This window comes from Scatophagus argus, chromosome 2, assembly GCF_020382885.2.
Source record: "Scatophagus argus isolate fScaArg1 chromosome 2, fScaArg1.pri, whole genome shotgun sequence".
Lineage (NCBI taxonomy): Eukaryota > Metazoa > Chordata > Actinopteri > Scatophagidae > Scatophagus > Scatophagus argus.
Genome location: NC_058494.1, coordinates 3,401,259 through 3,427,241, shown reverse-complemented (window position 1 = coordinate 3,427,241; position 25,983 = coordinate 3,401,259). Strand labels below are relative to the sequence as shown.

At 39.8% G+C, this 25,983-nt stretch overlaps 1 protein-coding gene across 4 annotated transcripts in view; it reads left to right on the top strand.

Annotated features, from left to right (window-relative positions):
* The window catches only part of sorcs3 (sortilin related VPS10 domain containing receptor 3), a 187,809-nt gene that overhangs the window by 51,587 nt on the left and 110,239 nt on the right, over window positions 1-25,983 (top strand). The window contains exon 1 of one of the 4 annotated variants that reach the window (XM_046401516.1): window positions 19,606-19,700. The exons of the other annotated variants lie outside the window; for them this stretch is intronic. The gene's annotated coding sequence lies outside the window, so the exon portion shown is untranslated. Of the gene's footprint in view, window positions 1-19,605; window positions 19,701-25,983 lie in introns of those variants that run through there. 4 annotated transcript variants of the gene reach the window in all.

The following is a 25,983-nucleotide window of genomic DNA, read 5'->3' as shown; positions in this document are numbered from 1 at the left end:
CTTTAAGCCGCATCAAGCTGCACAAAGCAGACCCCAAATCAAGCCTTTACAGAGACCTCTTTACATTAAATCACAGACAATTTGGATCTCGACAAAATACCTTACTTTGATACCTGAGTGTGTGGAGTTAGTGATGTGTTGTTATCCACTAGTCTGGCTGTAACTCACCGTCTAGTGACAGACTGCTAAATGAAAACTGCAGCGTCTCCAATTATGGATACACTGCACTCATCTGTTCTAAAAATCTACACTTAAAAACTGAAATCTTTTAAATGAAGCCTTCTAAATTCACATACCTGTGCAATTGATCCAGTATTACCAAGCTTCTTCTAGTACATTTATTGTTATTATTATTATTACGAATAATTCTTTGGTCTCTGTACATTTCATGAATCAGATATAGTTTTTTCATGTTGCTTTTAAAAGACATAATTAAAAAGAGAAAAAAATAAACACTTGCTATGTTCCAATATAATTTTGAGTCAAGCAAATGATGAAATATGTTCCTGTAGCTTACTGTCATAACATCAAAGGATTGTTTTCTTATTTTTGGAGAATGGTAACTGTCAATTAATTGAGGGCAGTGAGCTTAGTGACGTCTTGTAGGAATTAAAGTCATTTGCACTTTTCAACTGCCCATTTTGTCAAGTGTTCCAAGGGTTAAGGTTGACAGGGTTCACCAACACATCTCTGCCTCCTTGATGCTTTTTGCCTCCCACCCCCCCACCCTCTGCCCCAGCTTGACTGAAGAATTACTGTATTTGGTGCAATTTGATGGACTGCTGAACTGTGAATATGCTTCAGCCCCAGACAGCTGTCTCGCCCAGAGTGAAATGTGATGGATGGGTAGGAGAGCGTGGGGGACATATGGAAATGACCGGGCATGAAAGGAAGGAGAAATTCCGTGCGTCTTTGTTTCACTAAGGCATTTGTTTTCTTTCTTTCCACCATTTCTGCCAGAAACTGTTTAATTTTCAATTAGTCAGTATCCATGTACCCTAATTTCCTGCACCTAAATCAGACTTTTAAAAAAAATTAATCAAAGAAATGTAACGTTTCCCTTTGGAGGTCAGTAATTTCAGTCATTTATCACGCCTTTAGTGTCATCTGCTCTGTCTCACCAGCAGCGTCAGGTCAAAGAGGCAAACTGGGTGGTACTGTGGTGACAGCAGCTAAAGATCAGGATTGACAAAGTGGATCACCATCCCAGATAGAGTGGCAGCTAAGCATAATTTCCCAATAACTCACCATATTTGGCAACGCCTTACTCAGCAGAAGGTCCCTTGGGCCATCAATCCAATCTGAGGAGATTGATCCACTGAGTGTGTTTGCACGTGATTGTGTGAAAAAAATGGGGAGAGCTAGAGAAGCAGAGAGGGAGGAGAAAAAGAGAGCTGGCGTCGGAGAGGCATGCGATTGCATACAGGCTGTCGGGATGCTGAAACGGCTTTGAGTGGTTTTATTGTGTGATATGTGAGCAAACGAGTGTGTAGTTGCGTCGTGTGCATCCAAAGAGAGATGTGCTGGAGCTGGTGGGTGTCGGGGAGCCTTCAGCAGAGTCTTCACGTGCCAGGCTAAAGCTGAAGAGGTGACTGGAGGCTGCCGTGTGTGTTGGCAGTCTGAGAGGTCAGAGGCTGCTCTAACCCCTGACAGACTCGTCTAAAAGAGCGGGCTAACAGTGCTGAAATGCAGCAGAACCTGACAGAGACTCCTAAATATAACTTGTTTTCTCCAACAAATAAGAATGCTTCAAACAGTAGCCAGATTTTTATGTAAATGCAGTTGATAATGACCTTCAACAGGTCACATGCAAAGAACAACATGCAGGACTGCAGAGTCTACATTTATCATAACAAAAAGAAAGAAAATACTATTCATTGGATTAAAATGAATAAAAAAAGAAATAACTAATAAAAAACAGGTAACAATGATTAACAATATTCATATTTATACTACACTATATTGCATGATTTGTTGAAATTAGTTGATTGGTGCACCACTCTTAAATGAAAGGTAGTTTATGGCAGGCATTCTGGGTTGAAAGAAGATGATAAATTCAGATTTTTACAGCGTAAAAATAAGCTGTGTAATATAGTTTTAATACTACATTATTTTATATCATACTGACAGAAGGAAGATGCTTTGCAGGTACACTCCAGTGAAAAGGCTTCTGTTTGGAATTGTAAAACATGTAACATGTAAAACATTTTTGTACATTTCCATTAACTCACACCCAAAGCCTGTCCTTTTATCTGCGATGGTTGATTACCGATAACTTTTGAAAAAGTTTTAGTAATTCTCCTTGTGTGGTTTTTGGACTGTGGAAATTTCCTTTGAAGGATTTTTTTTTTTTTTTAAATAATGGGCACCCTGCCATTTTAATTAATCAAGTGTATTATGGATTGTGGAATATCTGCCCAGCTGGAACTGTGGGAGGCCTGAGGTTTTTAGGGAATTACCTAATGATGTGCTGCTCCTGCCTATGTGCCCATAAGTATTTGGCCCTTAAATACTGCACCTGCCCTTTGTTGCACATCTTAATCAAAAAATGTGGGAATAAATATGCTGCTATAAAAGCCTCCATTCTTACATTGTTAAGATGCTTGTAAATTGTTTGTGCTTGCAGAGAAACTGGGAGCACAGGGTACTGATCCGAAATACAGATACAAAGGGAGACATGGTGGCAGTTTAATAATTTTAATTTTAACATAAACAATTTCAAATGAACAGAAAGTTTACAAGGAGCTTGAGGCAGTCAAGGGTCAAAACAGGAAAAGCAGTCCAACAGATGCAAACAAAACCAGTGGAGGAGGCAGGAAAGTAAGCAAGGACCAGAAAGAGAAAACCAAAATCACACTGAGAACTGCTAGAACAACCATCTTAAGATGCGTTGTGTACAGACGAACTAGGGAGGGAAGGCTATTAGGTAGAACTAGAACTAATCAAGGAAATCACAACTTCAGGAAAACCACAATGATATTCAGCTAAAAGCAAAACATGACACACATGTAATAGAGAAAACTTCAAAATGAAACATCCATCCATCCATTTTCTATACCGCTTATCCGTCAGGGTCGCGGGGGAGCTGGAGCCTATCCCGGCTGACTACGGGCGAGAGGCGGGGTTCACCCTGGACTGGTCGCCAGTCAATCGCAGGGCCAACACACAAAGACAAACAACCACACACTCTCACACTCACACCTAGGGGCAATTTAGAGTAGCCAATTAACCTAATGTGCATGTTTTTGGTATTGTGGGAGGAAGCTGGAGTACCCGGAGAAAACCCACGCAGGCACAGGGAGAACATGCAAACTCCAGACCGGGATTCGAACCTCGAAACCTCTTGCTATGAGGCGACAGTGCTAACCACTGCACCACCGTGCCGCCCGAAACAGGAAACAATGAAAGTAAAAACCCAAAACCCAAAACTAACCTGGCTTCAAGGATTCGTCTTGCAGTTGTTGTTGCCTTACGGTGTCATGCTTACCACTACAAACTAATAATATAATATTTTTCTTGATAACTTCATGTGTATAGCATTTTTACTTAATATAGTCACAAAATGTTTTTACAAGGGATGTTGAAGACAGTAATAATCATGCAGTTAAAAGCACAATAAGGTAAATTAAAAAATTAAATAAAAAATGAAGATATTCTCCAGGAGACAAACAGAGTAGGAGTGCTAGAATTGGAGCAATGTGTTCTCTTCTTATAGTTCCAGTTCAAATCTGGACAAATGCAAAACGCCTGTAGACAGTTTATGTACAGAATACAGAGCATTACAATAATTGAGAGTTGATGAAATAAAAGTGACATGAATAGCTTTCTCCTGGTTAATAATGCAGAGAAATCATTTGATTTTAGATTGATTTAGAGATGCTTATCAACTGTGAAAACTTTCCATCTTGTTTTTCAGAGTTCAAATGATTTAAAATAAATTACTCTGATATTGTACATAAAGCCAGGTTTTCCATTAAATCAACAGCACCACTCAAACAGCCGTTTAGACCAAGCCAACCGCAAGAATTTATTACAGTGTATTAGGGCCATTAGGTAAGGGAAGATTTTCTTCAATTTTTCTTTTCTTTGTTTTTTTTCTTCCTTTTATTTTCCTTTTTCTTACTCAGAATCAGTAGGCTTGAAAGGAAAATATACTTGTGCATCATCTGCATAAAGAGTCGTCCCTTTACTGCTGCTCCAAAGTTAGACACCATTTACAAGTATTGTACCTTGGTACAGTTTGGATATATTTGTACTTTGCTTGAGTACTTCTGTTTTATGCTACTTTATACTTCCACATTTCAGAGGTCACTATTGTACTTTCTAGTCCTCTGCATTTATTTGACAGGTTTACTCACTAGTTATTTTTGGGATAAAGATTTTACACTAAGTTTACATGTTCTCCATATGCCTGTGTGGATTTTGTCATTTGGTGATTTTCACTTCCTCTCACAGTCCCCCGACTTTACAGATAAGCAGTATGGAAAACGGATGGATAGATAATATAACCAGCATTTAAAATAAAGACACTGTTTGTGACTTATAAAATATTACAAAAAAAAGTGTGTTGATCAAGTCACATTTTAGAGGTCGGTGAGTTGTGAACAGCTCAATAGGGATTTTCCTTCTAAACATTTCACATGGTATCAATTCAATAAATAATCAAATGACCAGTACTTTTACTTGCTTTCACTTTTACTAAAGTAGGACATTTCATACAGGACTTTTCCTGTGGAATATTTTTACATTGTTGTATACTTTTACTTAAGTATCTGAATACTTTTTCCTCCACTTCCCAAACCAAATTTATCAGAATTGGAACATGAATAGTTTGAGCAAATTTCATGATGATCTGTCCAACAGTTGCCAAGAAATTTCTCTAAAACCTTAAACATTAAGCTCATAGTGTAGCATTTCTACATTCGAAAGTGTGAACAAGGCACGTCTGAACGGAGGTTCATTTGTCTTCAAATCCATGTGGCTGCTGTGACTCACAGGTTTTACAGTTGTATTACAATGCCTGTAAAGGTTTTTCTTTAGCTGTAGTCTCTTAATGTTTGCTGTCATTCTGGGAACATATAATCAGGAGGCAGCAAAACATTTAGTTTAATTTACAGAGATGCTTCTGTGCTGTGTAAGTGCACAAAAATGTCATAAGCTGGTTAATGACATCAATATTTGATTCACCGATCGTACATGAAAAAATGAAAGAGATGAAAAAATGCTGCTCTTTCTTTAGAATGTAACAGTGTATAAACGCGGGTTATATTTGATTACAAATGCACTCTGAAACATTGCAGAGTCAAGCAGTTCGTCTGCAGCGAGCATCAGAAATGAAAGCCTAAATGAAGAATTGATTTTCGAGGGAATTGCAGATCTGTTTCAGTTCATAGAAAGACAGAACATGGCTTAAGTTTTAAAAAGTGCACTTCTTAGTTTTTTATGGTCCAGCTGCTGTGTTTAATTGATTTTCACAATGAACATAAATTCCTGTTTACTGGAATTTATAAGAAAACAAGCGGTTCTTCTTAACTCCTCTGTCATAAGAAGAAACAAGGATTCATGGCGCTTTTTCTTTTTCCCACTAGCTATATTAAATGTTTTGTTTGTTTCTCCTGAACACATAGCTCTCTTGTGTTTGCTATATTTCAACAAACCCCCTTTGGGCTGACAGCCAGTATTTTAGCAGATATTTTTAGTAGTTGAAAATAAAATGCGTTAAATTTGTGACAATATTTCTTTTCTTCTCAGACATGATATTTATATTTTGAGGCAGAGTTTGTCACAGGGAAAATAGTCAACATTTGTGGTCTAAGCAAATATGTACCAATCTTTCAGTGTGAATTCACTGTTCATGTGCCTGAACTGTGTGTGTGTGTGTATACATGTGTTTGTGTGTGTTTGTGGACCCAAATTCTTGTAGTTGTGGGGACAAAAATCTGCTTACACAATCACATTGTGAGGACCTGTCTTACTCCTGTTTTACTTCTGGGGGGGAAACACAAGTCACCACAATGTAAATCATTAAATATTAGGATGAAAACTTTGAGACTTTAAAGTTAGGTTAAGGTAAGGTTCCCAAAAGTGATGGAAATATAACTGTGTGTGTGTGTGTGTGTGTGTGTGTGTCTGAGTCTGAGAGAGAGAGAGAGAATGCATGGGACTGTTACCACACTAAAGATGCAAGAACAACCTCTAAGTGCACTGATTCCAGGTCAGCCTTTTAAAAATGTATCATTGGCAACTTCACAAAATCACATTCTGGTCTGAATAACTTGTGTTTTTTTGTCGGGGAGTGGGATCAACTCAGTGGACATCCAATCCAGACTGGATCAGGAACAACCGATGATGACTACCTGTTGCCACTCGTTTGTTGGGAGAGCATTTATTGTATATTTCTTAGTAGTGCAACAGTCATAAGCCTTGCATTATGTTACTCTGTTTTTCACCCAGCTCATAGTAAGCAAAAACAAGAAACTCTCATATGCTAATTTGTTTTGTGCAAGGGAGTGGGAAACTTGTCTTCATGTTTGGTGAGAGGCCGCTATGATGTTCCGGATGTCAACACTGGCCATGCTAGTGTCAAGTTAAGTTTGTCATTCATGTTCTTCTGAGGATGCATCTTAATGACTTTGGTGATTCATTTTCCTCAAGCGCTTGAGAAAAAATGAATGAAATGCCAAGATCTTGGCATGTTTGTTCAGTGTGAAGTATTCAATTTAAGTGCTAACACACTTAACTAAGATGATAAACATGGTAAGCATCTCCTGCTAATCATCAGCACATTTACATTGTTATGTTTTTAGTGTTGCTCGATGCACTCCAAAGTATCCTCACAGAGTTGTTAACATGGCTGAAAGTACTTGTTGGCATTTACAGGAATCTAAGGTTGTGATAATCATAGTGAAACACACTTGGTATGCACAAAACTTGAAACAGTTCTCTTGTTTGCACAAAAATATTGTGTTAAGTGAACAGTAAACTATAAATCCTACTTTTTTTGCCTTTTGAAGAAACGCCATCACTCATCTGATGTCATGGGCTTTCTCCCTGTCCGTGTGAAGACATCTCTTCTTTCTCTTCTTTAGTCATAAACGCTCCTCTTTCCCCACTCAGTCTCAAAGCACATGTCAGACTAAAACACGGATGTGATTTCATTTTGCTGCATTTTATTTAATAGTCAGGGATGTCAGATTATTGGTGATTTACTTTTGTTGACAGTCTGTTTTTCATATTCTACCTACCTATTTTATGAGCTTATGAGAAAATCACAGAACACATGATTATACAACATATAAACCATACATGAACCATCACACTGTTTTTATTACATGTAAATATATTTATATCTTGCTTTTTCTTTTTGTAAATGCTTTATTTTTATTATTATTGTTCTTTATTTTTTTATTTTTTGTATTTTGTATGGTGCACAGGAGAGAGAAAAATCCAGAGTCAAATTCCTTGTATGGTCACACGTACTCGGTAAATAAAGCTGATTCTGATTCTGATATATCATATTCAGTCCAAGTGAAACACCATCTCAGTAAAAGATCCAAATCCTTCTTATAACTGATCACCAAAGCCATCACAGTCTGCAGCTAAGGTCTTAGATTTAATTGAGAAGAGATGTCAGATGTCTTCAGCATTGGTAGACTCAACTCCAGTGGTCCTCAGAGTCTGGTGAGAGTCAGCCAAGTCAATGAAAGCCTTGAACTTTCAGACAGCATGAAAGAGATGAAGGCAGGCAATAGAGATAGAGGGCAGGAAAATGGTCAAGAGGGGAAAGATGGCAGGAAGAAACGCAGGAGGTAGAGGGGAAGTGTTGAGAAAGAGGAAAATGAGAGAAACGGAACAGAGGATAGATATGTCCCCATTCAACTGCCACAGAGTCTCTATGCTGCTGAATTACACCTGATCCAAGAAGTGTAGACAGTTCTCTCCTCCGAGAGAGTTAGGGCCTATAATCTTGCGAGCTGATAATGAGAGTTCAGCTTCCATGATATATCAGCCCAATGGAGAAACTTAACAGCAAAGGCATCATTCTTCATTGCACAATCCTGACACTTTTATTACCTCGCTTTTCTGAGGATCCCTATTTATAGCGTAGCAATGCAGGTGTAGATGCAAAGAGAACAGCAAGCAGGAGAGGCAGCTGGAAAGTCAGTTTAATACGATACCACACACTTCCACTTTCAACATTTACATGTAGCACTGTGCAGAAGAGGGGCATGCAAAAGAGATTTGAGTATTAAAAAAAAATGCTCTATAAAGCTATGCTGGTGTTTTCACAGTCATGAATAAAAATGGCTCCACAAACAGAGGCCATACATCTTGTTTCTACATTCAGAGGCCTTCTGTGATGCTGATTAATGTGGAAAAAAGAAAGAAAGATGGAATGGATACTCTGTTCCCACCTTTTTCCTCCTTGATCCTATGCTCTCTTTCTTCCCATGGTGCAACAACAACAGCAGAAGTAGCACAAGCATGCTTTGCTAGGTGCTTTTTTTGGAACTTTTCCCATTTCAGTGGCTTCAGAAATTAGAGATTCATTGGCAGCATCCACTGTGTCTCACCGACTGACAGAAAGAATAAATGTGCTTCTCTTTGTAACGATCACTTCAGGCCTTCACTATCTCCCCAGCAGGCCTGAAGAAAAGCGAGAAAAGCACACAAGCAGGCTCTGATCGAGTCTCCTAATGAGACCTAATGGTCCTAATTCTCTGCGTCGATAGAAAATCCTCTATTTTCTTTCTACATTCAAGGCAACAAAGTAGATTATGCTCCCACAACAACAGGAGAGTGCAGGCTGATTTTTGAGCTTTAAGAACAAAGATAGCTCATCAGATTCAAGGACTGTGAAGTTTTCTGATTGTTAGCTGCATGAAAAGGATACACCATTTCAACATTACAAATATGCTAGCCAAACAATGGAGGAAAATCAAATGTCCTTTAGACTGGGATTTTATTATTTCAAGAGCAATGGTTATTATTGACCAGAAGAAAATAGCTCATATTGTATCGTTTTAAATTGCTTTGTCACAATAGTACAAAATGAACTTCACCCTTAATTAATCAGGTAAGCTTTGTTCATGTTTCATTAGCAGCTGTTGACCCATTCCAAACACCAGGCCTGTTTTTGGGCACTGGTGAGCTAGGTTGTTGTCTAGGTCACCACCATCTGAGTGAAGGGCCAAAGAGGAAGAATAATTTTCTTGTATTTAATTTCCTGTGCCTTACGTACTTTTTACAAGTCTGTTACACTTACACATCCAATGTGTACAATACAATGTTAAGTAAACCCACTTCTCACACTGTGTAAGGGGCTTATTTTCTGTCATCACTGTGCAGTATGCAGAACTACTCAGACTCAAAACACATCTGGATTCATTGTCTTATATAGGAAAAAAATCGCAAACAAAATGAAAATAAATTTTGAATCAGAAAATGTGGTCAGGACATCCACAAGTGAGAGTCAGCTAATGAGAACACCTGTACAGTACTGACTGTCTCACATGTGGACAAATAAAACTCACTCTGGCACAGGTGGGCAGTAACCTGGTTAATGTTGGAATCACAAAGTCATATGAATAACGAAGTTTCCCATGTTTTCCATATTCAATCCTTAGCATGATTAAAACAAGGGTACAATGTAACAGTAAATAGTGTGCATGTAAAGGTACTCACTGACAGACTATATCATGTTGATGCCTTAGCACTCAAACCAAGAAACATTGAAACAAAAAGTATAAGAAATTTTACAACATTTTAATAAAATACATATTGTCTCATTTTGACAATTATGTAACGTATGTAAAATGTACATGGTGTCCAGTGTTGTGCTCTAAAGCACTTGATGTCTCCTGAAACAGTGTAAGTGCTGGCTGCACCAGTTTTATATCAGTGTTGAATTTTCTATGTGCAGCTGATGCTGCTTCTTCCTTGTTTTCACTGATAAGCTCATGTCTCCTGTTGTTGTTATTCTTACAAAACTTCATTATAGATTGTGATCAATTTTCATCTTTTGGGCACATTCTGCCTCACACAAGTGCAGTGATCTGAGTTCTTGCAATTCATTTAGATAAGTTTGCTCTTCCTTTTTTATCAGTAACATTTGGAGTCAGAATGAAATGGGCATATAGTCTCATCTTCTCTCTACATCGATGCTCAATTGAATAACTTGGTGAAAAGTGTGATGGTCAAAATTAGAGCATGAACCAATCCAATCAGACTTTTATCTCTTTTTCTCTGAGGCTACTGGATGACCTTTTCATCTCCAAATTAGTTCACGGAAAGTCTCTCACAGATGCATCGAAGCTTGGCTAGATAAGTAAGGGCTGTCTCAAATGTCTTTTTATTCCCTTGTGGGTCTGAGACGAGTGAACTTGTAGCAGCCATTCAAGCAATATCATGCATGATTTAAAAAAATATGTTTTATATACTGTGATAAAAGCACAGTCCTTTGAAGTTCATTAAGGGCTAAGTGATTGCTCAGCTTACAAGATCAGTCAGAATTAGTTAGAAACAGATGTCTTGCAATGATGGCCCGAGTGTGCTTTTGTGTGGAGATGCAGTAGATCAAATTGTTCTTTATGGCAAGGCTGTAACACTGATCAGGTGGTCAATAATCTTTTTATTCATGGGACAGACATGAAGACAGAAATGTCTGAGCTCGTGGGATTTAATGCAGCGCTGATCTCTGTTCTGTGTGCAGCCCTCCTATCGTGGTCAACTTACACTGCAATATAAAGCTACATGGTTAAAGTGTAAAATGTAATTGTTCAGATCATGCAGCCATCTGACAAGTGAAAGCAAACAAAATGTAAACATAAAAATATCATTTACACCTGCGCATTATAGTACGGCCCAGTCTTACCTAGTGGTCACTTGCAGCATTGCAGGAAAAATTCCCCTGCAGCCCAAAATGCATTTTTCCCATAGAGCACCATTATGAAAGAGTCACCTGTAAAATCACTGACAGGACACCTGAAGGGGAGATACTGCTGTACATATTCAGTGGCCCGGAAGCAAGCTGTGATGGTAGAAAACCTTTTTGACATATGCTCCAGCTGAGCAATTCTCATGAACCTGAATAGGCGCCATCTTTGCTTCCGGTATCGAAGTCTACCACGGAAGTGACAACAGCTATTGTGGGATCTCCTGGACTGATGAGTTGGCTTCTTAGCTGCCTGTCTGATGCAAGAGGACAAAGCGTTTTATAATTTCCTCTCATCCAACCGTTCACACACACAAATGGCAGGCCATCTGGGAACAATTTGGGATTCAATATCTTCCTCAAAGACACTTAAGCATGTGGAAAGGAACAGCTTGACTGAACCACCAACCCTGTGATGTAGGAACAAGCTGCTCTACCGCTTGAACCTCCTGATTCACACCAGAGGATTTCAAACTGTGAAAATCAAAACATCTAGTTTCATTTATTTCAAGAAACTCCAGCAACTTCTGTTTTATCTAGTCCAGGGGTGGCCAACATTTTTACCCAGAGGGCCACACTGACTTAGATTTGAGCAAAATGCCTTTGTTGTCCAAGGTTATGGTCCCTCTACCATCCAGTCTTTCAAAGATTCGCCATCAGAGAAAGGCTTGTTCCTTTTATGTGCTTGTATGACAGCATTTAGCTGACATTCGTTGCCCATTCTTGGGTGGTCAGCTGCTTTGTAAAAATATTCTGCCTGGCATTTAAGCTGGAACACAGTTTCAAGGTTTTTTTCTTTTCTTTACCTTGATGACAAGTTTTTGGCATGATTAGCATGCTTTGAAAAATGTCTCTTGGTGATACTGATGATACTCTTTGGCATATCAAACATAGTGCCTTTGAACTGACAAAATAGCTAGATGTCCCCTCTTGGTTAAAAAAACCCAGCAACCAGAGTCAATTTTTCTCCTTTTTGAAACATTCAACGTCACGCATGTATCTGTCTTCACAACCACAAACGTAACTTGTCACTTGAGTGTGAGTGAACAAGAGTCGTCTTCTGTGCACTCTATCAGATTCAAGTTAAATATGTTACAGCTGTGGTGGAGCCCACACCTTATAGATGACCCACATTGAATGGAATTCAATTTTATTTATATAGCACCTTTTACAGTCAAAATTGTCTCTAGATGCTTTACAGAGACCCAGAGCCTGAACCTCCGAGCAAGCAGACAGTTGAAAGGAAAAACTCCCTTTTAACAGGAAGAAACCTTGAGCAGGACCCGGCTTACAAGGGAGAACCATCCTGCTGATAGTCGGCTGAGTTAAAGAGGAGAAGAAGAGGTAGACAGGACAGAGAGGATGAAAGAGAGAGAGAGAAACATACATGCAATGAATGTCATACATCGCAAAGGTCAAACATGACAGGTTGTTGTAATTGGAATGCTGAAAAACTGTGTATTGTATTTGTTTGTTTTTTTAGCTGATATGTTGTTCAAGTTAATTATACTAACACTACATAGAAGAGTGACAGGCAGATGTTGACAGTAGACACTGGATTTGTCAGAGGGTCGGATGCAGGTCGGCATATAGATCTGGACAGAGAGAGAGACACAAAACTACGAGGAAAAACGGGACACAGTTATTGACGTAAAATAATAGATCATAGGACGACCTCATGAGAGGAGCGGACGGGAGAGGAGGAAGAGGAGAGGAGGTGGGGGAGTAGAGATGGTGGTGGTCTTGAGGAGGTGGGGGAACTGCTCAGTGGATCATGTTTGTGTCCCCCGCAGCATAGGCCTATAGCAGCGTAGCTATGATAGAGATTAACAGCTAGTCAGCCCTATTCTACCTGTGGCTGTATATCAAGAAGTGACTGTAACTATGCCTACCAGCCCTACACACTTTGTTTGAGGCTAACTATATGCTTTACTAAACAGAAAGGTTTTAAGTCTGGTCTTAAAGGTGGAGGTGGTGTCTGCCTCTCAAACCCAGATTGGCAGCTGGTTGCACGGTAGGGGTGCGTGATAGCTTACTTCTGCTATATTGCACTCTGTGAGTGTTCTATTGTCTTTTTGCTTGCAAGATGAAGCAGATAGCTCCTCCATGTTCTTGTAATTAGTGTGCTGAACAGTTTCTCTAGTGGGCTACCTGGATTGCCTCTGCACATGAAGTTGGCATTTTTACATAGATTACAGGTGGACTTGTGTGTGACCAGGTCATTGCATAATCTTGTTTATTTGATAATTGAAAGGTCATATTATGAGAGAGAGTAGGCTCCATCCTTATCTCCACAGTCTTAGCAGTCATTCTTCAGTGTTAAAGCCGAGTTTTGTTTGAAGACCTGCAGACCAGAGCCTCACTGAGTGTGAGCTGACTCTTAGAAATGACTCATTTAAACTGCTTGGCTGTTAGGATGTTGGATGCTAGGCATGTCAAAATGAATCACGCCATGCAACACATGGCACCAACTGTTTAGTTTTCCGGGCTACTGTTGTTGGCACAAAGTGATGTCCGCTGCCCGTGACCCACGATGGCACCGGATGATGAGGCGAGACATGCAAGCTTTCTGGAACTTCAGTCTCGGGCCACAGCGCTGTCTTTCTGGAACTTCACTGCAGTGACAGTTTGTGCTTTCTATGGAACTATGTAGCTTGATGGGACAATTTCACAGAAATGTACTGAGTTTTTCTGTCAAGTATTTTTTTTTCTGCTTCAGTGGTTCTCTTGGAAAAATACCTAAGGAGTAGATGTGATATCTGTCTGCATAGTCATTTGACAGAAAACTTTAAAATGGATTTAAAAGGGATTTCTATAAGGTGCAAATCCATGTTTCCAGTCTTAACTTACTAATTAATTATGGCAGCACATTATATCATGTGTTGTTTTTCTACTACTTGCAATAATACCTTTTACTTTTATTGGTTAATCCCCTTTACTTGTATACAATTAACCAGATGTTTATTACTAATCTGATTACTAATCTCTGTGTTTCTGTGATGTAAACTTGAATGTAAAAGGGGTTTCTTTTTCCAGCAGCATGGCTCTTGGTCTGTTGGTCCACCACTTTGGTGCAGAAGAAAATATCTTTCGGATGGACTACCTTGTAATTTGCTTCAAACATTCATGTTGCCATAAGAATGATTTTAATTTTTGGGAGGATGTAAATAAAGTATCACTTTTGCTCAAAGTATCGCTATGCCCCACATGGTTCCTGTCATGGCTGTAGACTCTTTATGTTGTTTTCTTCTGACTACAGTTCACTTTCCTTACAGCAGAGAAAGTGTGACTAAATTAAGTATGAGAGAGGAAAGACAAGCAGTTTGTTTTCACTTGTACTGTTGCAAAGATTCTTGAAAAACTGAAAAAACAAAAAAAACCTGACCTGAAATGATTTCCCAAACACGGTCCATCAGTTCGGTGGAAGGCATAATGGTAATGGATGGCGCACTGGGTGGCATCAGTGGTATCAGCGTTTGCTAACCCAGCATTGTCACAGCAGATGTCAGTGTAAACAACTCCTGAGCCATCAGAGAACTGGTTTGTGTCGAGCTGAGTCAATGGATCAACTGCCTGCCATAATGTCCCTGAAAGGACGACATATTGCAATTTTAAGTACACCTAGCTCACTTCTGATGCTTTTAGTGTGTCTGCTCTGTCTAGCTAGGTACATCGGCATTAGCAACCACCCCACCAGTGTGTACCATTCTGAGGCAGGAGAGCTAGGGAAAAGCGTACTTAAGAGTTTAAGACAGAGCCGGGTGTTAATCAGCCGTCCTGATGCCTCCGTATCATATCACCTCCGAGAAGATTCACGATGACACACGAGTACGCCTGCAGTTAAAGCTCTCTGCCTCATCTCTCCTCCCTTCTCCTCTGCGCCTGCTGACACCAGAGTGGGGAAAAATCACCAGAGCTCAGAGAGAGACTGTGGAAAATATCAAAATTATATGAAGATGTAAATGACAGACTCCAAGTAATTCCTGTCGCTCGTTTGCTGAATAAAGAGCAATATGTCCCTCTAATCAGAAATGATGTGTCTGTGGTAACATTAGGGCAGAATAAAGTAGATTCAGGCTTGCTGCAGTAGAAGATGACTCTGATTAGATTAATACTAGCTTCTGGATGTGCTCGAGGATGTGTTTAGACCTTCAGCTGTCAGGGTAGGCTCTTGGAGAATCAAAGCTGGCAGTCTTCATTGTGTTAATAGTATAAAGTGCACCTGATGAGAAATCTATGAGAAAGGTAAAAACTTAACAATAAGCACTATAGATGTGGCTGGTGATACCTCTCACCCGAACTCCAGCTCGTCTTTCATGTCTCCTTCCACTTGTGAATTTGTTTTTCACACTAATTTGAAGAAAGCTGACAATTTTATTACCAAAAACTGGGAAATAGCCTACAGAATATTTCCCACTCATAAATCTCAGTCAGGTGTCTGTCACTTGTGAGCCATCAGCCCACCTGGTTCCCTCTGGCAAGAAACGCTTCTGTCAGGGAAAAACAAATCTCAACTTTTTTTTTTTTTTGCATTTTTTAACCAGAACTTCAAAATGATGTCTTCTTCTTCATCGACTTCTCCTCATGACAAAGAAAACAAAAAAAGAGCCTGCAGAATAACACATTTCATGAGAACATTCTGCTCATTTTTTGCTCCACCAGCTTTTTATTGGGATATCACAGAGGCTGATGCTTATGAACTAAGAAAACCATTAAAAGATACTGATTTTGTTATATTTCAGAGGGGCACTTCAACATTTTTTACACATCAGCTTGTTGTGAGGAGTTCTGGGGGTGAAGGGTTTTAGTGTGTCTGTGTGTGCATATATGTCATGCCAACAATTTTTCATATTCCCCTCTCTCATCGACTGTCATATTTCCTGGCACAAGAGGGGACTGTTTTTGGTACAAATGGATGGGTGTAAAAATAGTAAATCTGTTAACACATTCACCTGAACAACTTACTTAAAGAGGAAAGACTTGATCACCAGTCACACTTCATTTTAACTGCTGCAGAAAGAACTTGACAGTGAAAATAATGTTTACAAGGAGTCCAAATGCTTTTAGTGTCATTATTCCATCCATCCATCCATTTTCTATACCATTTTATCCATCAGGGTCGCGGGGGGTCTGGAGCCTATCCCAGCTGACTACAGGCAAGAGGCGGGGTTCACTCCGGACTGGTCACCAGTCCATCACTGAGCCAAAACACAAAGACAGAACCACACACACTCTCACACTCACACCTAGGGACAATGTGAAGTAGCTTACTTGACTTAATGTGCATGTTTTTGGGATTGTGGGAGGAAGCCGGAGTACCCGGAGAAAACCCACGCAGGCACAGGGAGAACAGTTAAAATTAAAAATTAGTTAAAATGGTAGTGAAATAAAGGGCAATTCTTCCTCCAACGTTTCCACATTTGGATTGACGTTGGGGTGAACATAAATCTGCACATTGCAGTGTATACACAACATGTAGTGAAATATTTTAACCCAATCAGGAATGAGGTTCTAAGAAGTTGTTATGCACGTATACTGTATGCACGCCGAGCTACAGGCTCTTCACCAGCCTAGACACATAAATATTTTGGGTGCTCAATTTGGGTGCTTTGTGATTTGCTATGACCATTCCTACTTAGACTGTACCTTCTTGAATCATTGCGCTTGTCCCTGAGGAGAACATGTTGTAACACTCAATAAACAATCTCATACATATTTACATGCTATATTGGACAGCATCTTATTAGTGACACCCTGAGCTCTATCTGTGCTGCAGTCCGTTTTTCAACACGAGGCATCCATTGCTTCCCATATACACAGCAGCTACTGTCTCCTTTTCTAATTAGTGAACATGCAGAGCTACATTCTTATAAAAATAGTACCCTCAGAGAAATGGAAATTCTTTGAACATCTCCCAGATAGTCACTGTGGGCTCCCAGTGAATTAACCCTCCATGTATTTAATGATAAGATGTGAAAAATCAGATGCAGTAGAACAAAGAAAACTGGTCTGCTTTGCTGCTCTTTTGTCTTTCTTTTCTGTAAGCACCAGCATTAGTTTATGAGATTGTGGGATGTCTTTTTGTTTCACTGTGATGTCTGCCTAGTCTGTGTCTGTGTGTCACTAAAAAATCCCACTGCTTCCATTTTTCTCTGTCTCTGTGTTTTATAATATGATGGAGGTAAAGTCCTATCTAGCCTTTGTTTTTACTGCACCATTGCTTACACTGTGATAAGCTCCAGTACAGGCTCCACGGCCAGCCAGATAGTGTTTGCTTCGCTTGACTTCCTCTGGAGTTGGTCTGAGAGACAGATGTACCATGGGAAAGGAAAAATGGGCAAACAGGAGATCTTAGTGGCTGGTGTCCTGCATGCTCATGCTTAAAATATCCCATGCAAATGGAGACTATTAATAATAATGATGAAGACTTGGAGGAGCAGCTTTTTTTCCCCCTTGTTTGTTGAAGACAAGGCAGATTTCCTTCTGAATCTGCGAATATTTTTAGAGTTTGTTAAGCCTAATTAGGTGTTAGAATGAGGCTGACATCTCACATTATACTGTGAAACTGTCTTCATGCAAAAAAAAAAACAAAACAAAACAAAGCATTCCAGGTATACTGTACAAAGAGACTGAAATGCCAAGAAATACTGGAAAATACAGATTAAAATCTGAAGGATTTACTGCTTTTTTTTCCATCCTCCTACCAATGCAGCAAACTCAGCAGCTCAGTGTGATGCTTTGCATATAGGCAGCCGGCTCATGGCAGTGCAGCGAAAGGCAGCGTAGGTAAAAGAAATCACTTTACAATTTCCTTTTGACCTTAGGTACGTTTCAGCATTTTCATATCATCCGAGCCAGAATATCCTTGCTTTTGACAAATTATGAATCCTGTCTGAAGAAGATAGCAGCAGGCTTCTCTGGACTTTTAGAAACTGTGGATCCAGAATGGCTGGAGCTCTGTGAACATTTGCAACTGCTTTACAGACAGCGGTTGTTATGGTAACGTTTCTATCTCAGGTCTTTGAAGCTGAGGGGGGATATAGTGTGCTTGTGTGAAATGGAAGCAAAACTTTGTTTGGGAGGGAATGCACAGAGTAATATGACAGGTTTATCTTGGTGTGCTGGGAAGGTTATTCCTCCCACAGTCTGTACAAGTCCAGTCCTGGTGATAAAGCAGATAGACTCACAATCTCACTCCTGCCATGCAGGCCACTTGATTGGTTTATCAATTGACCTTTGCCTCACCTTGTGGCACCATATTGATTCTCCAACTCTTTTTTGAATGCCATGCCACCTGCTCAAGCAGAAACGTATGTTGCACTAGTCAGTGATAAAGCAATCCAATGAAGAGCCTTGGCTCCGATATGATATCTGTCACTTGAAAAGTTACGCAAAAGAAAAAGTATTGCTATTTAAGAGCTGAAAAAGCGAGCAAAGAAATGACATTTTTATGATTAAATCTCTAATCTCTTTGCAGTCCCCCTCCAGTCAAAAATGTGTTTTGCTTGTTGTGACCTCACTTGGATGTTAGAGCTGCTGTGCAGAATGATGTATCTGCAGTTTGTTTTCACATTCAGCTGCTGTGACTCATGAGTCTCAGACGCGTATATGTACAAGCAGAATTTTGCGACATCACAACTAGTTTGAAGGCCAGTTGTCATCCAGCAGACATTATAAACAATACAGAAACATAAGTACTTTAAGGCACATATATTTTGAACATGTTGAGGTAATTAGTTTTTTTGTCATTATTTTTCCAAGCAGAGTATTTCTTTTTATATATATTAAAAACATGCCTCGAGATAAAAAGATTGGGAGATGAATTTTATGCTTTCATGTGTGAAGTAAGTGAATGAAATCTTTTTTTTGCATGTTCTCCCTGTGCCTGCGTGGGTTTTCTCCGGGTACTCCGGCTTCCTCCCACAATACCAAAAACATGCACATTAGGTTAATTGGCTACTTGGCTACCTCACATTACCAGTCCGGAGTGAACCCCGCCTCTCGCCTGTAGTCAGCTGGGATAGGCTCCTGACCCTCCGCGACCCTGACGGATAAAATGGTATAGAAAATGGATGGATGGATGGAATAATGACACTAAAAGCATTTGGATTCCTTGTAAACATTATTTTCACTGTCAAGTTCTTTCTGCAGCAGTTAAAATGAAGTGTGACTGGTGATCAAGTCTTTCCACTTTGAGTAAGTTGTTCAGGTGAGTGTGTTAACAGATTTACTATTTTTACACCCATCCATTTGCACCAAAAACAGTCCCCTCTTGTGCCAGGAAATATGACAGTCGATGAGAGTTGAGTTTGTGGACCATAAAAGCAAAACAGTGGTTTAAAACAGACAAAAAGACTATTGGACTGAGTTGTACTGCAGTGGGTGCTTACTAAGAGCGAGTCTTTTCATGTTATACATTCTTTGATCAAATAATAATTGAAAAAAATAGTGCAGATTAGTGGAGCTTTCAATATTTGCGCTTTTAAATATTGATCTGTCAACTCAAAGAAATAATAACACAAGACAGCATCAGACTTAAAATTTTACTCCAGAGCCCGGGGGGAGATATTACGTTGTTACCCTTTATAAAAAATGATTCTATTACTATACAACTCAAAATGTATGCCTGTTTACTTTAACAGGCCAAAACAGGTGGAGATAATGGAAGACAGAGAAGGAAACTAAACAAGGCAGACAAAAGAGGGGAGAAAGGAGACAGGAAGGAACATTACGAAGAGATAACCAGAGGAAAGACGACGGAGTGAAGGTGAGGAGCAGAGGTTGGGCTGCATTAGGAAGGGAATATGTGAAACAAGTGAGAGAATGAAGATAAGAGGGAGGAAGGAAGACGAAGTAAAACCAAGGGAGACCAGTACAAGGTGAAGAGAGAAAAGACAAGCCCAGATAAACAGATAAGCTAGCTTTAGTTGTGAGGAATACTCAGAGTTTGTGAGGTAATGAAGGGACGAGAACAAAAGTGAACAAGAGAAAGAAAGGCACATGACGGATGCAATAAATGAGAGAGGACTTCACTCGAAGGAGGCATATGAGGAAGGAGGAAAATAAACGAAGGAAGGAAGTGATTCAGATAGAGAGATGGAGATGCAAAGTGTGAGAGGAAGTGTAAAGAAGCAGAGTGACAGAAAGGGAAAGGGAAGGTGGAAACTGCAGAGTGAGTGATGTCCAGAAGGGGTGTATTACAGCCTCCTCCCTGGTGTGGCCTTGATGGGGCTGTAAGGCAGCTAACAGATACCCTGGTGGACTGCATTTACACATGCAAACACATCTCATTCTACATCTTAATCACTTCCTTTCATCCACAAATGGCTTTCATAAGTTCGTTTCAACATTCAGAATGGTGACAGTCATATTTGTTCAAGGCTAATGGAGAATGTTTATAATGTGACATGTACAGTACATCCACATTTTGGTGCTTTCACTTGACAATTTACAGTACCTTCAAATACACAACACAACAGAAACACAAAACATAGAGGCTTTTCAACAGTTTGTGCAACTCTTTTATTTAACTCAAAAGCCTCACATTATTTAAGGTTGAGATGGGAGCTTGGATATGTACACTGGGCTATTTGTGCAATATCAACTGTCCTGTGGAACAAGCCTGATGGTTAGCACAATGAAATCCACACAGATGCGGAATAGACGAATATCTGAAGATCCTCACTGGCGAAGAAAAGACTTTGATTGATAGTAAAATAGAAAGAAACATCCAGAGGATCATGAGCATCAATTCAAACCCTGTCTTTCTTTTATCTCTCATTTCAACAATCAGGAACAATGTCAGTCACTCCCTAATTTAATTCTTTAAAAAATGCAGTTCATCATAATCCTACAGGCCTCATTCAATCTATACATAGAATAACTATCCTACCAATGTAAAATTAACATTCTGTTATATGATACATATGCCTGTCTTAAGTGTAAACCCACATGATGTCACCATTGGTTTGTGTTTGAAGGCTCAAGTTTGGCATTATGACTGCAGCCATCTTTTTTTTGGAGCCAAAAGTGACCATATTTGGATGAGATGGAAGATGTGCTTATTGGATCTGACTGAGAACCTGGGTGCTGTGGTAGTGGCTTGCCAGTCATGAAGTAGCCACCCCTTAAAGCATAGCTAGGACTATTTTGACTATTTTACTCTAAATGTGAGCATAATTTGCAAAATGAGCATCATGCTGTATTAAAGACTTGAAACTATCAAACGAGACCATAAACTCATAAGGGAACTGTTTAATGGGGTAAATAAAATAAGAAGTAGGGTTATTACTCATTAGCTTATCTGCATTTAAATTCTTTTCAAAGTCATTGGAGTTGACACCTGGTGGCCATGAGAAAGAATGCAGATTAAAGTATTCCAACATTGGCTTCATTTTCCAGACCCAAAGGCTCTGTCCATATATTATATCGTGAGTGGTCTGTTTGCTGTTTGCTCCAAATTTTCTCAAGAATTTCCTTTAATATAATTAGAGCATTTAATTTGAGGTAATCATTTGCTGTCCAAATAATGCTAGTTTCCACTGATAGCACTAAATTGTTCCTTAGCCTGAAATGATAATTTTATCTTCATTCGTCAATATATACAATTTGTTTTACAATGGCACAGATGTTTCAGTTAATTCATCATTATGTGAACACTTTATTGGTGTTTCTATTGACTACTGTCGCAGTGCTATAATTGATTAACAATGGATTTTTTTTTCCACTTTTTTTCCACAATTTTCTTTTCTTGCAAAGATGTTGTATTAGCAAAATAGTCATTAGTCATGTCAGCCACAGGACACAGACCGATATTAGCATTCTTTTGCAGTCATGTTTCTGGCCACATAACAAATGTAATAGCCAACACTTAGTCTGCTTTCACTTCTGTCTCCATCAACTCTTCAGAGCAATATCTTTCTGTATCTTGACCAGATACTGTAGCTGTTAACTTTGTCTGTTATGCTGCCATATGGCACTTTATCAATGTGAGAGGAGCTCAGTGGACTTACAAAGTTGTGGGATAATTTTCTGTGGCTTTGTCATTGCGATTGATGCCTCGCTTGATGAATTGTATAAAAAATGACATTATTAGGGCAGAGACTAAAACTGATGGTCATTTGCTATTATGTCATTTTGTTACCGAGTGTTTCATTTGCTGTACAGGTGGAGCGACACTTCAACCAATATGATGAACAGACAGGCACTGCAATCCTCGGGAGAGCTCTCTTTGTTACGAGCAGGAAAACAAAGGCAACAGTTGACAGTTTATTCCTCTATGCCACATGTGCTCTATTGTTATGCCCTTCTTTATTTCAGCTGTCTATTTGCCTCTATTTATGATCCATACAGTTCTTCCAAAACATCTCACTGTGTATTTATCCACTTGCCATTAAGTCAATGGCTTCATTTTCCCTCTTGATCATGCCAAATTGTGTGAAAGGATTCAAAATGTTTCTGCTTTGCCTTAATGTCAACTGGTGGCTCTATTGCCACCAGTTGACAGTCTGTCTCATAAACAGTTCTTGGCAATTGACAGAGTAATTGCTCAGCTGTTGACATGCTGCTGAGAAGCTTAATCACTCCTAGATAATGATCAGTTCCAGCTTCCATTCTGGTGTCGACTATCCTGACGTTTGTTTGCAGACGACTAAAAGCTTGTTTTCTGTTGTGTGCGAGACTGTCAATACTGGAGTACCATGACATTTTGCAATCAAAAGCACAGAGAGCTCTTTTGTTCAGAATGGAGTATACAAAGCTGACTTCTTTGAAATAGTTTGAGGTGGAATACAAAGTGTCTGATCCATGTACCATAGATTCTAATTTTAAAGCTTTTCTTTTGCTTTGATTGGTTACTTTGATGCCACTCGGGCCTTTGAATAGAGTAAAATGATTTATGATGCAGGATTAATGAACATGGCTTCCGGGTCCAAATCCCAATCTGGGCTCTTCTATGTGGAGTTTGCATGTTCTCCCTGTGCCTGCGTGGGTTTTCTCCGGGTTCTCCGGCTTCCTCCCACAATACCAAAAACATGCACATTAGGTTAATTGGCTACCCTGCATGGCCCCTAGGTGTGAGTGTGAGAGTGTATGGTTGTTTGTCTTTGTGTGTTGGCCCTGTGATTGACTGGCGACCAGTCCAGGGTGAACACCGTCTCTCGCCCGTAGTCAGCTGGGATAGGCTCCAGCTCCCTGCGACCCTGACGGATAAGCGGTATAGAAAATGGATGGATAGATGGATGGATTATCATTAGATCCATTCTCATATTTGAATGAACAGATTCATCTGCTGATGTTTGTAGAGACCTCCCTTTCGTTTAATGGCCTTACTAAGCTGCCTTGCACTACCATCACCTGACAATGAAGGTGAGAACTCTTCAGGTCATGATCATAATTAAACTACTGCTATGGAAAGAGCTTTTTTTTTTCCATGCAAGTCATTAACACTGCCATTTGCCTGCTATGAGCTGACCCAATATTCAAAATTGTGTTTGGCGCTTACTAACTTGCTCTTTGAGGACAGGGGGACATTTATTTATGCTAATAATATGTTTTCACCACAGCTGGTTAATTACTGAGGCAACAAGGCTAATGCAAGTGCAATGTGACTGACATTTTGAATCAGTAATTGCAAGTCAACTGGGGTTTCAGAAGGGGAGAGAGTACTTGAAATATACAGACATCCTGTCAAAGTGCGTTGCACGTTTGTCCTTCCATGACTCCTGCTGACTCCTGAACAAAGACCATGAACATTTGTGAGTGAGCATGTAACTAAACAGTGAGAGTATCCTAACGTCGTTCTTTGAAAATCCCCAGGGTTTTTTTGTTCAGGTCTGTAGCGCAGAGCATTAAATATTTTTAAAAGGAGACTTTTAACGGTGGTTGAAAAGACATTTTTGAGAGGCATTTTAAGATTTTCTTTAGCATTTGAAGGGACAATAGTAGTTTTTCTGTTTATCATCTGCTGTCCTGGTTGTTCAATATGAAATTCAGATCCACACTGTCATGTGGGGATGAGAAGACTCATGTCTGTGTGTGTCAACCCCCAAGCAGTGAAGACCACACATCTCTGATATGACAAAACCCACGAGAGCATACACACACACACACACTCTTTCCCTGACACAAACTCATCTCTACTCTGGCATGGCACGCACATATGCACTTCCATCAAATATGCAAGTAATGCACATATGATCACATTCAGTTTTTATATGCGGTATGGTAAGAATCTACTCTCATTTTCTTCAGCACTGCCCTCTCCCTGGCACTGCAGTCTTGCTTGGTCTGAACCATATGTTCACAGTCTTAATAGGAGGATCCCTTGGGCATGTGGCACATCTTCCCACAAGAAGCATAGGTCATTGGTGCTTGGCTGGCTTGCTCAAAGGGCTTGTGGGGATAGATAAGCTCAGCTGGAGGTGGAAAGGTCCTGCCTCAGAGCTTCACAAGGACATGAGTACACTGGTACATTTCCAATATGAACAGAGATTCAGTTTCTTCTCATCTAGCCCTGGTTGCTGATGCCTGTCAGAAGGCATCAGCACACCTATTGCATCCCCTCTCAGCTAAGTGACTCAAGCCAAGCTTATCAGGTTGTTTAAACAAGAATAAGCTTGTTGTGTGGAGGGAAATGCTCATGAGAGCTGAGGATGCTATTGAGGAAGAGCAGCAGTCGTTTAGTCAGAAAAGGAAAACACTACAGCACACAACACATGAACTGATGGAGGAAAATAGCATCTATTATGTAAAAGGATGTTTCCTCCGCTGAGGTCAGGTGAAGTGTGTAATGAATGCAAAACATTTACCTATATGCACTTCCCTGTGTTTGCTCATCTTTTTTTTTTTTCATGGCATTCATGGATTTTAGACCATAACTGTCACAGTCCTCCTGGTTAAATTTATTACCTCTCATCTCTCTCGCGAGTTGTCTGTGCAACATAGTTGTGATCCTGTATCACATCTGACCACTGATCCTGTCGCGACAGACTTGGCCTTCATGTCTTGCTATTTGTTCTGAGGAGTTGCGCTGTGCTTATCAAAGCACCTCGCCTGCTGATTATCTCTCCAAAAGAGCAGAGACTCAAGCTGTGAACGCAGAGTGTTGGATCAAGTTCTTCCGCAGGGGCAAGGACAGCAGTGCACTCTGTCAAGAGGAAATCTAAGTGTGAACGTAACATACGCAGCATTGGTTATAGCATAGATAATTATGCAAAGCACCTCCTTCCAACATGCTAATCTATTACTCCCAGAACCATGTAGTTCTTCCCTAACTAATTTACTGTGAAAGCATTTTGGCCTTAAGCAGCAGGGACTTTTTGTTTCACAAAAATCACAACGTTCATTTAATTCAGGTTAAACAGATATACAAATACGGCAACTTCAAAATGTACAATCAATAATATACCTGTTAAATTAAGCTGCAGTGCCGTAACTGTAAAAACCATACCATAACACACCAAATGTTTTACTGTCAAGCACCTACAGGTCTACAGTTTTACCTTTAAAAAGTATCTAATATGTTTGCTTAAACTGTGTTACAAAATTTTGTGATTTTTGAGGACATAAATTAAGAGATCATATGGAACTATAAATGTGTTTTTCTCCACTACTGTACCCAACACATCCTGTGGTCTTTGATTCACTTTCCACTGCTTATCCAGGTCCAGTTCACAGTGGTAGGAGGCTAAATAAGATAGCAGAAGGATGTCTTTTTTCATAACCATGTCCTCCAGCTCTTCCAGGAGCAATCCCAAGGCGTGCAGTAATCCATCCTGCATGTTGTGGATCTCTTCTCAGACTTAACTGATTTCTTTCAGTGCAAAGGAGCAGCGTTTCTCTGAGCTCCTTCCTGATGTCTTAGTCCTCAACCTTCTCTTTAAAGTAACAGTCTGATGTTTTGGGACAATACAATTAATCGCCTTCTTGCTGAGATTTCGACACAAAGTTATGAGTTGGATTATTTCGTGACTTTCTGCTTGTTATCTGGCAACCTCACAGTGACAGCTACAACAAGCTAACAAGCTACTGCTGGCTGTGGCGTCATTTTT